The 14,831-nt window shown below is 54.9% G+C and overlaps 1 protein-coding gene across 5 annotated transcripts in view; it reads left to right on the top strand.

The window, feature by feature from the left end:
* The window catches only part of Ahdc1 (AT-hook DNA binding motif containing 1), a 65,799-nt gene that overhangs the window by 33,938 nt on the left and 17,030 nt on the right, over positions 1–14,831 (top strand). For all 5 annotated transcript variants that reach the window (XM_038332936.1, XM_042055232.1, XM_038332938.1 and 2 more), the window contains one exon: positions 9,656–9,836. The gene's annotated coding sequence lies outside the window, so the exon portion shown is untranslated. The remainder of the gene's footprint in view (positions 1–9,655; positions 9,837–14,831) is intronic.

The raw sequence follows: 14,831 nt of genomic DNA, 5'->3' as shown, positions 1-14,831 counted from the left end.
CCTTCTCACTAGCTAGGCTCCAGGATCACAGCGCCCCCCACCCCCAGGAAAGGTGCTTTGACATCCCCAGGAAGGAGTTTGTTTAGACTTGCTCTCATCAGGGCTGTGAGCTGGGGGTGGGGGGGTCCAGGCCCTTGGGGATCAGGCACCCCAGCCAGTGTAGACTGCTTTGTCATTCTGCGGTAGGGGAGTTAGTGGTTGCCCTCTGGAAAAGTTTAAAGAGAGCCTCTTCTGGCCCCGCACATGCTGTAGACCTCTGTGATTCTGAGGGACAGCATAGGGTGGGACACCATAGACACTGATGAGCTAGAATTGTCAGCTTGGTGCTAGACTGGCATTGAGATGTGTGTGGGATGGAGAGTTACACCTCCATTCAGACATGTCTCTGCTGTCTGGTCATGTATGTGGTAGGGTGCTGGGGTGTGAGATGGGGTGATGGCAAGCAGAGGTAGCACATGCAAGAACTTGGGCTCTTAAATCAAGCCTGGCTTTGGTTCAGATCTTTGCCTCTGCCTTAGTGTTGAGATCAAGACTCATGCCACGAAAGCAAGCTTTTAGCCTGCGCGTGTTTACCTGTCTGCAGAGGAGGACAATGTGAGCAGGGCTGCAGCGTATGACTCAACATGCTTGAGGCCCTGGGTTCAATTCCAAGCACTACCAAAAATAAAAAATTAAAAAGGATGGTAATAAGTCTCACTAGCCGCCAAGCCAACTAGCGAGAAGCTGGTGAGTTAGACGGTATGATGGAGAGGGTAGCTTTGAGACTGACTGGGTCTTAGTTAGGCACCTCAGCCTGGGCTCTCTGTAACTAAATTGGATGGAGGATGGTGAGGTGAGCTGTGCTCTGCATGAGGCGAGAGCTGGTTCAGCTTTGGTCTGTTCCTATGGTTGACCTCTGGGGCTAGCTGCATCAGCACCCCCCCCCATCTCCACCCCAACAGGCTTTGTGTGGCTCTGTGGGTGTAGCTGTCCCCAGAGTGTGGCTGTAGGTATGTTTGAGAAGGCACAGGCATCCTGAGAACAAGTAGCCTTTTGTCCGCTTTCAGCCCCCAGCTGGGCAGGGCTCTCTCTGGGGGATCCCCTGTTTCTAAGCCCAGATCCCAGCCCACAGACTTTGTCTCTGCCCACAGGTATCCATCTAAGGGGTTTGAATGCTCGGGGCCCCTTCCCGCTCTTCTGGGTGCGGGGAGGGGGCACTAGCATTGAAGTCCAGGGAAAGAGGGTCGTGGATTAAAGTTGTGCCCAAAGCTCCACCCACCCCCATGTCACCTCGGAGCCTTGCCTGCTCCCCTGAGCTCCAGAGCACAGTGGGTGGAATCAGCAGGAGGTGGCTGGAGCAGGCAGGGCTGGCTTTGGGCAGGAGACCTCAAAGGTCTCACCCTTTCTACAGTGAGAGAGGCTGGACTGGGGTCTTAAGTCTTCTTCTGGAGACCTCTATTTTTTTTCAGTTCATGTCCACATTTGCTAGCTACTCCTTTCTGCAGAAAACCTTCCCAGAATCGATCCTCACCTCCAGTAAACGCACCCCCCATTCCCTTTACTCTTAGCGCTGTGCTTGCAGAGGGAGAGACACTAAGGCACTAACAAGCCCAGCTATCTATGAAGCCGGCTACTGTGTCCTAGACGCTGCCCCCTCCTCATGACTTACCTTTTCACAGCAGGATTGGGAACTCCCGAACAGGGGTTACAGACACGGCATGAATCAGAAAAGGCACCACTACGTATTTAGGTTGGGACAGAGGAGGCGACACGCTTATATGGAAGGAAAACTGTTCAGAGCCACACAGCAAGCAAAACAGAAAAGCTAGAAGCCAGGCTCTTGGCTCTGAGTATGTCTAGGAGGGAGAGCCACAGGGAGAATTGCTGGGGGCTGTCCCCTTCCACACCCATCCCTCTACACAAGGAGCAGACAGGCACTAGGCATATCTTTCTTTGCTTCCCACACATCTGTACCAGACCCTCTGACTTAGGGGAAGAAGAGGTGACGGGGGAGCTAAGAGCATTTACAAGCCACAGGAAATGACTCTGGACTTCATGAGGTTGTATGAGCCCAGTGATTGGGGGTTACTGGTTCTGGGGACATAAAGATTTAGCTTGCAGGTGGGAGGTTCCAAGTTGAGCAAAGAGGAGTGTTGGGAGCCAAAGTATGTGGGGGTTCAGTGCAAGGGAGGCAGAGATTATGCTGGCCCAGCACTCTTCCCCCTACACACACCCACAGGCTGGCCTAGTGGAATGCTGGGAAGCCCCAGGGATGAGGCCAAGCAGCCAAGGTGTCTCCGGTGGCACGGAAGCAGTTAAGAGCTGCCTCAGCCCGTTCCTTCAGACAATTAGTGACATCTCGCTTGACAACACCACACTGAGCCCATGCAGACCTCAGCCCCCCCTCTTGGCCGCCCCCCCCCCAGCCGCTTCAGCTGTTTATTCTTGGGCTTTAACAATTGGGATTCTGACTTGGAGGAGCGGGCGCCCTGCACTGCCCTCTGACCCACCGTCGCCTTGGCAACTGGAGCCCGGTAGGCCTGGGCTCTGCGTTAGGATTACAGATCCTGAATTCACAATCTTGCTTCCTTGCAAGCAGCAGCAGCAGCAGCATATGGGATCTTCAGCCAGACTGGAGGGGGCAGAGGAGGAAGATCCCCAGGGGACATCCTGAGACACAGGTGGAACCCTGGGATGGCACATGTGACCTGGGGAAAGGTGTCCCCCTGGGGCTGGGCAAAGCCCAAGAGGCCTGTTTCACTCCAGCATCTTCCAGTTGCTTTCTGGAAACTTCCTGGTGGAGCCCTGAGGGCAGGGGCGATGCTTCTTCATCACACACCCCTTTCCCCCCCCTTAGTCAGCCCCCTACCATGCCCACAGCTCCAAGTGCCAGCAGACTGTGCCCCTGCCGTGCCCGCTGCCATGGCAACAAGCACCCCCCCTCTCGAAGCCCTGCTCCCCCCCAGCAGCCAACTGCCCCAGCTGAAACCAGAGCCGATGCATCTGTGAGCCTCATGCCCAGACCCACATTCCATTTCTGTCCTCTGTTGTCCCCCCCCCCCAGTTCTGGCGACATCTCCCCCCCTGCTTGTGCCCCTCCCTCCACCCCTGCCTACTTCTGCTGTTCCCCCCACACTCTATCCATCACTTAGTGTCTCCCCCTTCTTTCCACCCTATTCTGTGAGTGTATCTCACTCTCTTGACTGTCTCCGCTAGTCTTCTGGGTGTGTCAGTCCCTCTGTCTCCTGCTCCCTGGGTTGCTGTGCCTAGGCCTGTCTGTGGCAAGCTCCTCCATCTCTCTCCTTCTGTGTATGCCTTTGTCTCTGCATCATCCTCCCCGTCTCTCTCTCTCTCTCTCTCTCTCTCTCTCTTTGTCTTTTTCTTCCTCCTCTTCACACTCTTCTGAGTCTTTTTTCTTGCTGTTTCTCCTGGCATGCTCTCCCTACCTCTCCCCAGCTCGGCTTCCTCTCCCCTCCCTCCTTTCTCCTTAGGCTGTTTTTCTTGCACCCAGCATCTTCCCCTCTCGGCCTTGATCTCTCCCTCCTCTTTCTGTCCTCACTGTTCTCACTAAAATTCAGATTTCTTTCAAGATTCCTCCTCTGTCTCCTACTTGGCCATCTTCCTTGTAACCACTGGCCAGGGAGCTGAGGGTAGCCCTTCAGAGCTACCCCAAAGAAATGCCCTTTCTAGTAGGGACTCTGCCCGAGAGCCCCACTGGGCATGTGTAATTGAACTTGAAATGAACAGAGTCTAAGATTAAAGAGCCTTCAGAAAATAGGGTACCAGGCAAAGAACGCAAGGCATCCTTTACAGTTTTGGACATTCCCTATTTGGTCAGCCGTCCACCAGCCCGAGTGGCACAGAAGAGCAATCCCGGGACCTAAGCTAGACAAGGGCCCTGCCATCTTGTAGGGTGCCTAGGCCTCACCGATCCTTTCCCCCTGATAATGATGACTCTCCCAGGCTCTGCCTCAGTTTCCAAACCTGAGAGTCTCCAGCTTTAAAGCACTTTGAGTTCCTGGAACAAAGTCAGTTATGAGGAACTGCCCTGCTCACCAGCACCAGGGGCACTGTTGCCCAGGGCCAGAATGAGACTTGGTGGCGTCAGGGTCCTGTCTCCTTCAGTGCCGAGTGGAGGGCAGTACCCACCTCTCTTTAATGCTGGCAGCCTCTGTTGTCCAGCCCTCCCAGTCTGGACAGTGGCCTCTGGCTTCCTCCTGTCATCCTCCTGAAGGACTGAGCTTTGAGTCATGAACAAATAGGCCCAGCCCTGTCCTCTTGGTATGGTGAGGCCTAGTGGGGCAGAGATTTCTAGGACCCTGGGTCTGGACACTACTCACCAAGGGGGTCAGGTAGAGGGGTGTCAGGGGGGCGGGCTGCACGCAAAGCATGCTGGGCCCCCTTGGCGGGTGGGTGGGGGGAACAAAGCTGGCATCAAGGCCTCAGCTAAAATTAGCTGCTTCCCTGCGCGGGAGCAAGCATGCCTGCCAGCCGCCCAGATCGCCGCTGCCTCGGCAGGCCATCTGTCGCCACGTTTTTTTGCTAAGTCCCCCAGGGCCCCCTAGCTCTAGCCACCCCCGGGGGCTAGAGGACTCTGCTCTTGAGAATGTCGCTGGAGAGAGTTCTGGCCTTTGCTGCAGTCCTGCTGTGTGACCTCAGGCTAGCTCTATCCCTCTCTGGACTTTCATATAGTAAGGGGGTCCTTGAACACTGCCACCTCAGGTCCCTTATTCCTGTGCAGCAGGTGCTTTCATGGATCCTGAGGGCAGCAGGGGGATGTGTGTGTTTCACTCCCTGCGTTTGAGCTGTTCTGCTAGTCTGGTGCTAAGGTAGACCAAGGGAGGCTGAGGGTAAAGGTGAAGGGGAGGACTGGCTTAATCTAATTCCATGGTCTTAGCATAAGGAAGTCTGTCCTGTCTCCCATCAACTCCTCAACACTCGCCCACATCTCCAGTCCCTGTGGGAAGCCAGGCAGTGGAAGCAGGGTCCAGCTGACACAGGTCTAGCCTGTGACTGTAGGGGAGTGTCCAGCTCTTTAGTTTCCTCTCTTCCCATGCTGCATATGGCACGTGATTTTCTGAGGCCAGCTTTGTAGGTTGGCGACTGAGATGCGAGAAGACTAGAGAGTCCTTGAGGAAGCAGCGGCAGGGAATGGAGCCCGCTGCCTTCCCTTCTCTAAAGCTGCCTTCTGACCCCAGTACTTCCTTGGCCCTTTCTCTCTCCCTTAAGCCAAAGAGGCTGAGCTGCTGCTCCAAGGTCATACAACTTGGCTTGGGAGGAGCGTAGACTTGAACCCGGGCCTCTTGGCTCCTGGCCTCACTCACCACTCTGGCCAGCAGGCTGGGCCTGTTCCCCAAGTGAGTCATGCTCCTGGACTTTGGCCTCCTTGTCCCTATCCCTAGTTCTGTGGCCTGAAGTTTGGAGAGGGGGCCTTTATAAGGAAGAGGGACAGCGACAACCTTCACAGCAAAGAGGAGCTCAGGCTGCTACGCTGCCCCTCCTTGAGTTCATTAGAAACGGAATGGGCGCCTGGGAAGGTGAAATTTCCTGGTTGTCTGTGTGCCCTGGCGGCTCCCTCCCCAGCACTGCTCTCCAGCGCCTGCTACCTGGCTGCTGGGTTACCCAGGCAGGAGGCCACCTTACCTCCTCTCCTGGTGTCCAGGGAACAAGGTCACACCCAGAGCCCTGTGTGCCTCCTCCTCCTCCTGGGGCCAGTAGCGTTTGTCACTGGGGCAACGTGTAGCTGTGCCCGGTTCTGGCATTGCTGGGGTGACATTCATGCCCTGTGAGCTGTGACGCTTCTGCAGGCAGAGGACAGCACCACCCAGGCTGGCGACAGTCCTGGAGGAAGGATGTGGGTGGGCTGTCACCTGTCCAAAGCAGGCAGAGGTGGTATGTTGTGTCTAGATGGGGGGTGGGGAACCTCAGAGAAGGACAAGGTTGTGTCCCATGGTGGGGGCTGTTTTGGTTCACTGCATATGTTAGGATTTTGTACATCGTAGACCCTGTCGGTGGGTAAGTGGTGCCTGGTTAGGTGGTAGGTTACACTGTTGTGACGGGTGACAGCCGGACACCTGCCTTGTGCCACCCAGGGGTATCAGATATATATAGCCATCTCACGCTTCCAGGGAAGCAACAGGTTGTGTGCTTAGTTGTTCCCATAGGGAAGGTTGTTGGTGACTACACCTGTCTCTGACTGTCGTGGGGAGTGGCATGTATGATCAGCTCATGCTGTTGGGGTGGTCAGTGAGTTAGGACCTTGTCTCCCACCATAGAGAGACAACATACTAACTACCCTGTGGTAAGAGGCTGACAGTTTGTGGGGCTTCCCCATACATACCACAAAGCCCCCAAAAGGCTGGCCAGGGGAACTAAGTAAGCACAGTAGAAGGTGGGAGTCTTAGTGTCACATGACCTCCCTTCTGACCCAAGTGCCAGCCCTTGGGACTGTGCCCCAAGAGAAAGGACCCAGTGTTTTTCAGATGGTGTGGGAAGGGGCCTCTGGGGCCTAGGCAGGTGTGTGACTGAGGAGGTGGGGCACCAGACAAGGTTTGCATGAGGGCTGTGTCCCCATAGGCCTAGGGACCCTGTTGCCTGCCTCTTCTGCCCCTGAAACTGTTAAACTAATTAAGGCTGTGGAGCCGCAGGATTAATCGGGGCAGCTCACACGGACTGGGGCTCAGGTAGTCGATTAGTGCGCCGCGGAGGATATTGGATTTCTGAACCGCAAGTCAGCACTATTCGGGTCTGTTATCTCCAAGGCTTGAGGGTCAGCAGGTGGGAGGCTCAGGCACTGGCTGCCCCCACCCGCCACCCGCCTGGGCATCCACTTCCCTGCCTATGAGGCCCTCGCCTCCCCGCTCTGGCTCTGTCCGCCCCACCATCCTCTTCAGGCCTCTGTGGCTCAGCCTGGTCTCTGGATTTCCTCTCCACTGTCACCTCTCAGTTGGTCTTCCCTTTGCTACTGTCCTCTCTGGGTTCTTGACCTGAACTCTTGTCCGGGGCCTAACCCAGCTTGCCTCCTTGTCCCTCGCTGTCTCTGTTCACCTTTCTCATGACCAGCCTCTGCCTTCTGTCCTTGTCTCTCTGTCTCTTCCTTGCTTCCTCTGGTGCTTGCTCGAGAACCCACCCCCTTCTCTCTCTCTCTCTCTTGTGTGGTCTCTGCTGGTGTCTGCAACCAGAACAAATCTCCCCCAGCCAACACCCCTGAACAAGGAGGCCAGAGCAGCTAATGGGAAACATGTGATTCTGCCTTGCGCCTGGAGCACCGTGAAGGGAGCCTCAGTCCCAGCCCAACCCCACTCCCCTTGCCACATTCCCTCACCACACAGCCCCCCCCCCCAGCCTGAATGGGCACAGTTGCATGGTCCCTAGTTATTTACTGGGGGGATGGTATTTATCAACTGAGGAATATCAGGATAGAGAGGCTCTGAGGGCACCCGCTTAGGTCTTAGGTCTCCTCAGCCCCAGGCAGACGCCTCTCTCACCCACCCACCATATGTAGAAGAAGGCCAAGATTAGCTAGCTATAGCCAGTCAGTCACTGGGGTTGGGGGCTCACGCCACCCAGAGTCCTATCTTTTTTACCTTTCTGGGCCTCTGGAGAGCTGTGGAGGTGGGGGCTCCCTGAGGGCTTGGGAGCTGCTAGGCTGCATTTCTGTACCCACTCAACCACAGGGAAGGGGGGACGGATCAGAGGGAAGCTCTGGCAGGTTGGAATTCTTCTCTGCCTGTGGATAAATTGTCCCTAATCCAGGCTTGGGGAGTTGTCTGGCTCCTACAGAGAGAGAGAGAGAGAGAGAGAGAGAGAGAGAGAGAGAGAGAGAGAGAGAGAGAGAGAGAGAGAGAGAGAGAGCGCACTCAGGCACTCAGGAGATAGTGAGGGGAGGAGGGAAGCTAGCACATACAACACGCAGTGACACACACACACACAGCCTCACAAAGGTACCACACAAATGCTGAGGCACCATTGTGCTGACAGGCACGTAGAGCCTCACATGTGTCGACACTGACACTCAGCTACAGTGGCACAGATATATAATGGAATAACACAAGGACCCACCAACATACACAAATACATGGTATACACAGATTCACAATGGTAAGGTCATACAAATCTGCACATCATACAAAGACACACCCGCAAGCACATGCTGACCATGGCAAAAACAAACCCGCAGGGATACTGTGACCAGTCACACCATCACACCATGACCCTGAAAGCCCACAGAAAGGAAAGGCAGAGGTAGGAGGTAGGCAATGCTGATCCGCAGTGACACTAGCGCCTGCAGTCAAGGCCTGGAGATTGGAAACCTGCAGGGACAGCAGAGGATAAGCCACCCGCCCCCACCCTGCTGCCAAACCCACATCCAAAGAGCTCTGAGGCTGGCAGGAGCTGGCCTGGCTCCTGACACAGTGAGATTCAGCGAGCCAGGCACATTGTGTACATGCACGGGCACACTCACAGCTGGGCACACCTGTCACAGGCTCAGCTAGATACACACACAGAGCTGAACAGAATAGAAATTCAGATGTGCGCATACCCACAAGTGTAACTGAAGACACTTGATTCTCGTAGACACAGACTCAGCTGATGCACCAGGTCCACACTTGTGTGTAAGCTTTATTGTGGTGCTAGGAGTGGAACCCAGGGTCTCATACATGCTAGGCAAGCGTGCTACCTCTGGGCTACACATGCGCAGTCTTAACACACTGGTGCCAACATTGAAATGTAGAGCGGTATGGCAGGCAGAGTGGAGCCTGCAACTCTCACACAGGTGTGTGTATTTACTCAGATGACTGAAAGCCAGAGTTGTGCATTTGTAGACAAGGGTCTCACACACATGCACGTGCCCAGGCAACCAGAACGTATACGTTTCTGTGAGGCTTGTTTCTTAGACAGACGGACAGACACACACACACCCAGCTTCAGGGGGCAGCCAGTGGGCAGGCAGCAGGGGAGGGTGAGGAAGGCCATGGTTATTAAGGAAAACAAAGGTCTAAGGTCTAAGTGGTTGCTGCTGAAGATGGGCAAGCAGCAGCTGCATGTGGACCTTTGTGGAAACAGGCATTCTCCCACTCAGCAGCAGCTCCCACCTGCACAGGCAACAGTCCCCAGCTCCCTGGAGCTTGCTTTCCCTCGCGCTCATAAGATGTAGCTCCCCATTTTAGGGATGAGAAAATGGAGACCCATAAAGGAGACCGGATAGGGGAGTTTTGCCAAGGGGAGGTTCCCTCCTCTGTCTATCCTGTCTGCAGTTTGTGCACACATTTGACATACAAAGACTCCTCTTCCAGACAGGAGCTTGGGTTTGTAAGAGACCGACTAAGGACTGGAGAGATGGCTTGGCTTAAGAGCACTTGTTGCTCTTACAAAGTCCTGGGTTCCATTCACAGTACCTATCTAGTGGCTCACCACCATCTGTAGCTCCAGTTCCAGAGGATCTGAGCCCCCTTGCTGACCTGTGGGCACCGGGCATGCAAAAACAAAATATAATAATTAAATCTTTAAAGGATTAAAGGGGGTAGGAAGGTACTCAATTCTGCAGTGAGATAAAGTCAGAACTGGACTGGTATTCATGAAGAAGCATGCCTTCCTGGCTCAGTGGCCCTCTGCCCTTTGGCCTCCTTATCCCGCATCCACGCTTATCTTTGGTATGCTGTATTTGTTTCTACAGATGGGAGCTTGCCTGATTGTCTACTCATCGGCCTGGACCCCAGAGCCAACCCAGCTGAGTGTGTGCAGAGGGTCCCAGGTGAGGCACACTGCTCAGGGCTCTGCAGAAACACCTTGGAGAATCTGATGCTGGTGGAGACAGACCTTTCCTGCTGAGCCAGGCCTCTGCAAAGCCTGCTCAGGTAACCGAGAAAGAAAGTCGGGCCTGGGCCTGCTTATTAGCGATCTGCTCTTAGCTTAGGCAAAAGAGGTGGGGTTGGGGAGAGGGACCCTTTAAGTCAAGAAACCGTTAGTCTAGCTTACTCAACCTCCCCATTATCCAGAAAGGGGAATGGGGACTTATAGACAGACAGCGAGTCCCTTAGAGTCCTGCCTCCTAGCCCGAGGACTCTCCCCTTGCCTTGATGACCTGAGAGAACTGGGAGGAGAAATGGGTTGTGACGGTGACCAGGATTCAGGCCAGAGGTGGAAAGCAGAGCGCCTGATAGGCGCAGCTGAACCCCCCCACACACACACCTCTTTACTGCCATCCTTGAAAGCACGGAGCTGGAGTCCGAATGGAGATACTGGGAGGGTATGGTTGTCCAGGTGTGACTGCCGCCAGCTAGACTGCGGGTCCGTGGTAGGACCCATCTTTCTCATGGCCCAGGTTAGCCCACCCAGGCTCCCAGCCACAGAGGCCAGGTGGGGCTGCCCTGCCCTGCAGAGGCAACTCCCTGAACTGACACATGAAGCCTCAGGCTCCAGGAAGCTCCTTAGAGTTTAGCCTGCTAGGAACCCCACCCAACTTCCAAAGGAGCATTCCTGAGGTCTGTATGGGGGTTGGGCCTCCAGGGATAGGAAGGGTGGGGAGGCAGGGCTGTGGGAGGATGTGAGGCTGTAAGTGTACTGGGACTGGGTTTGTGTGCAAGCAGGTGTGTGGGGCTCTCTGTCCTTAGTGCATAAGGCTGTGTATACAAGTTATGTGAGTGGCCTCGACTGGGGGCATAGTTCAGAGTGGCGCTGTTAGGTGTGCTATAGTGGTGACTGCACTGGATGTGGGTCCCGTGCAGGTGTGGGCATCCTAGGTGGCTCCTTCCACACAGGGTGCTGCTGGAGAGGTGTGTGGTCAAGACTCAAATACCCTTGGGTGGGCTTGATGTGTACTTAGGGTTCTTGGTGCTAGGTGAGGTGGCATATGCATATGGCTTCCTTTGTGCTTTGGAGGTGGGCTGGGTAAGACTTGGGCTGAGCTGGGCTCAGCAGTGCCCAGCCTTGTGGCCAAATTGCTGAAGTCACTTCCTTTCCAACAGTGACTTTCCAGGGGGAGGAGTTCTTCCGACCTGGTCGGCAGCAAGGGGCGGGGCAGAACTGGCTCTCTCTGGGGAGGGACATGGGCGGGGGCGGGAAAGAGGTGGGAGGAGGTGCTAGTGGTACTGGAGGAGGGAGTCCTCCGGGAGACAGAAGGAAAGACAAGGACAGGAGTCTGGAAGGGCCAAGGGCAGGAGGGGATGGGGGTGGAGTGGGGCGGGAAGCACAGTCCCTGGGTGACCTCGGAGGGAGGAAGGGAGGGCTGCCAGTGGGGTGACCCTCGGGTCCAGTGAGAGCTGGCAGTGGCGCCTACACACCTGGCACCCAGGGCAAGGGGCTGGCAGGGGGCGGTTTAGGAACAGACCTGCTTGCCAGGTGCCCCACTCTGGACAGGAAGAGGGTGGGCGGGGGCTGCACAAAAGAGCTCTGTGTGGCTGGGGATAGGGTAGGGTGGGGTATGCAGTGCTGTACTGTGCTGGGGTTGTGGGGGGAGCTGGTGGTTCGGGGGCGGGGCAGGACCAGTTCCCCTTGGGGCATCAGTGGCTCCGAGGGGACACCTAGTGGTCAGGGAAGGTAGTGCATCTTGGTGACAGGTAAGAAACTAGGAGAAAGATAGGTTAGAACAGATAGTTAGGGGAGGCGAGCTAGGCTGAATCTCTGGGTGGTGAAGCAATTTGGTTTAGAGGATCCCACCTACACAACAGCAGAGTTGAATGGCATGGCTGTGTGTCCTTAAGGGCATGACTAAGCCTCTCTGTGCTCACTTTTAAATCCAAAATAAGTGACTAGTTCATTGTTTTGCTCAGAGCTGGGGCTGGAATCTGCTTGCTAGAAGGACCTGCAGGTTGGGTGGGCAGTAGGAGCTAAAAGGAAGGGAAGACCAAGTTCCTGAGAGGGAGGTGGCTAGGCCTGGGAGGTAAAGCCTCAGCAGAGAAGAGAGGTCCTGAGGAAGTCTTCAGAACAGCAGTGTTTTTCACGGCTAGGAAGCCTGGGACATCCTTGGGCCTTCAGAGCAGCTGAGAGAGATGGGGGGGGGCGTGTAGTGCATGCAGTCTGGAGAGAGGGTCATGAGGCCGGAAGTGAGAGCTGGGGCTGGCAGCTTGGCTCCCCTGGGGAGGTTAGGAGTGGGTGAGGGGGAGGAGGGCTGGGGAAGGGGTGGGGTGGTCACAGCCACAGCGGGGGTGGGGGTGGGGGGAGGGTGGGGCTGGGGATCAAGGATGTGGGCTGGTGCTTCCCGGCACTGTACTCTGCAGGTTGGGGCCCCCCTTCTCGCCAGCTGGTGTCCCTGTGGGCAAGCTCAGACACTGACCCGGGAACAGACAAGCAGACAGAGGACCCTTTTGACTTTTCATTCACAGACTTGGGCTTGGTGGTACCTTTGAGAAGAGGCCAAGAGAATGGCTGCCTGTTGGGGTGTGGTGGGGAAGGGAGCCAACTGCTTCCCTCAGATCCTGAAGGCTGCAAAAGAGCAGTGGACAGTCAGGAGGATGTGGCCAAAGGTCTTCATGGGTGGGTGGAGCAGAAGCAACCACTGGAGAGGTTTGTCTCTTCTGCCAAGATCACACCCTCAGGCCCCAAGTGGGAGGCCTCGAGAGCAGGAAGGCCTGCTGAGCCCCACCCACAGCAAGGGAGGAATGGTGGCTGCGGGTAGGTAGCTCTGAAAGCTATGGTGAGCTTATTATTGCTGGGAAATGGACTTGGAGATTCCAGAGTCTGAGCTGCTTCCATGCTTTGAGGCAGAGTCTTATTCTGCAGTCCTAACTGGCCTAGAACTCTCTCTTTTCCAGGCTGGCTTCGAACTCACAGAGATCTGCCTGCCTCTGCCTCTTGAATGCTGAGTTTAAAGGTGTGTCCTTGCCTGGGTTTTCCAATACTCTGAAGGTGTTCTCTCTTCAAAAATAGCAGTGCTAGCTAAACTCACAGGCTGTGGCAGTACATGCTTGTGTTGTCAGCACTGGCAGAGGCAGGAGGATACCTGCAAGTTTCAGGTCAGCTTGGTCTTCATAGTGATTTCTAGGCCATCCACAACTCCAAGTAAAACTTTACCTCCCAAAAAGGAAGCGGGGGGTGGGGGGGGGCTGGAAATATAGCGTAGTTGGTAGAGTACTCTGTGATCTCATAAGGAGATGGGGTCAGGGAGATTAGAAGTTCAAGGTTCTCCTTGGTTACATAGCTATGTGTTAGGTCAGTGTGATGCACATAGAGCATTGTTTCAGGTTACGTGTGTGTGTGTGTGTGTGTGTGTGTGTAGCTAGAGAGCGAGAGAAGCAGCGCTGAAGCAAAGTGGGGTACAGCTCCACAGCTGTATAGGAGAGAGCAGAGCCTTGAGTTAGCAGGTGCATGGGAAGCAGAAGGATGAGGCTGGGACAGTTGACAGAAATAGAGACTTTCCTGGTGAACAGCAGAAGGGTCCTTCATGTGCTCATGTGACCTTCAGTGAAGCTCTTCCTGCTTCAGTCTCCTCTTCGGTAAAATGGCACTAGAGCACAAGGTACCCATTGGGGGAGCAGATTAGGATAACAGTTTCCCAGATGTCCCTCAGATGTGTGAGTCAGGCCCTCCTGGACTAGGGCCTGGGTATCTGGAGTGTTACACAGCTCCTCCGCTCCCCCGGGCTCAGGGTTTGGAAGCCAATGGCTTAGATAATTTCAGTGTTCCTCCCAGCCTTAAATTAGGCCACAGCTCTAGAAGGAGCCTTTCCAGAAGTGGCTGAAGGGTTGTTGCAGGAGCTGAGAGTGGGAAAGAGGTTTTGGCCTTAAGAGATTTAGGAACTCTGCCTCTGAACAGCTGTGTGGCTTCAGGCGAGTTTCACAAGGGCTCTGGGTCCATTTGCTCTGTAGCTCCAGGATAGTAAGTAAGCCATGCATGCTTCCTGGGTTGCTGTGAAGACTTGGTGGGTCATGTGTGTGAATTGCAAAGTTCTTTCTGACTACAACTCCTGTTTCCAGATGTCGAGAGATGCAGTGAGTGGAACAGACAAGAGAGCCTTGCCCTGTTGATGCTTAAAACTCTGAGTGGATTGCATATCGCTGCCTACCACAGGGGCCCACAAGAGTGTCCTTTCCCAGTGTCCTCTTCCTGAGTCAGCCCTGCATTCTCCCTATGGGCCGGCGCTAGGCAATATGGCAACCTGTCCATAAAGCATAAGCTGATGATCCAGCGGCGCTAGGTCAGGACCAAACAATAGACATGATGGGGGGTACTCTCTCAGACCCTTCAGGAGTTGGGGCTTATGCTGTTCACTGAGATCCTGACTCGGGCTCAGCTCTGAGTCTTCAGGCTCCATTGGGAATCAAACAGGCCTAGATCTAAGTCCCAGCTCTGCCCTGACCAGCTCAGAATCACTCCGTAAATATTTATGTAGCATCCATAGCTCAGGCTCTGGGGTCAGAGGATACAGCAATAAACAAGACATGTGTGATCCTTGCCCCTTGAAGAGCCCACAGTCTCAAGGAACACAGTAAATAGCCAGTCACACAAGTCATTGATTACTGTTGTGATGAGTACTATAGCGGGGAAATAGATAAGACCCCAAGAGGACAGAGGGCGGGACTGAAGGAAGGACTTCAGAGACTCTCTGGAACTCCCTCTGTAGACCTGGCTGGCCTCGAACTCAGAGATCTGCCTGCCTCTGCCTCCCAAGTGCTGGGATTAAAGGTGTGCGCCACCACCGTCTGGGTCCTTTCTACATTCTTGTCACTCTTTTCCCCTGAACATCTCTGTTGGGTCTAGAAAAGCATAAGAAGAAACTTCATGAGAGCCAGACGTGGTGGTGCATATCTGTAAGACCCCGTCCACTGCCCTGTCTTGAAAAGCAGGGCTGATGAAATGAGCGGTGGCTGAAAGCACTCGTCCTCTGACCTGACAACCTGAGTGTGGTCCATGGG

This window comes from Arvicola amphibius, chromosome 6 (assembly GCF_903992535.2).
Source record: "Arvicola amphibius chromosome 6, mArvAmp1.2, whole genome shotgun sequence".
In the NCBI taxonomy this organism is placed as follows: Eukaryota; Metazoa; Chordata; class Mammalia; order Rodentia; family Cricetidae; genus Arvicola; species Arvicola amphibius.
The sequence above is the reverse complement of the archived record's forward strand: the minus strand, read 5'-3'. Positions and strand labels throughout refer to the sequence as shown.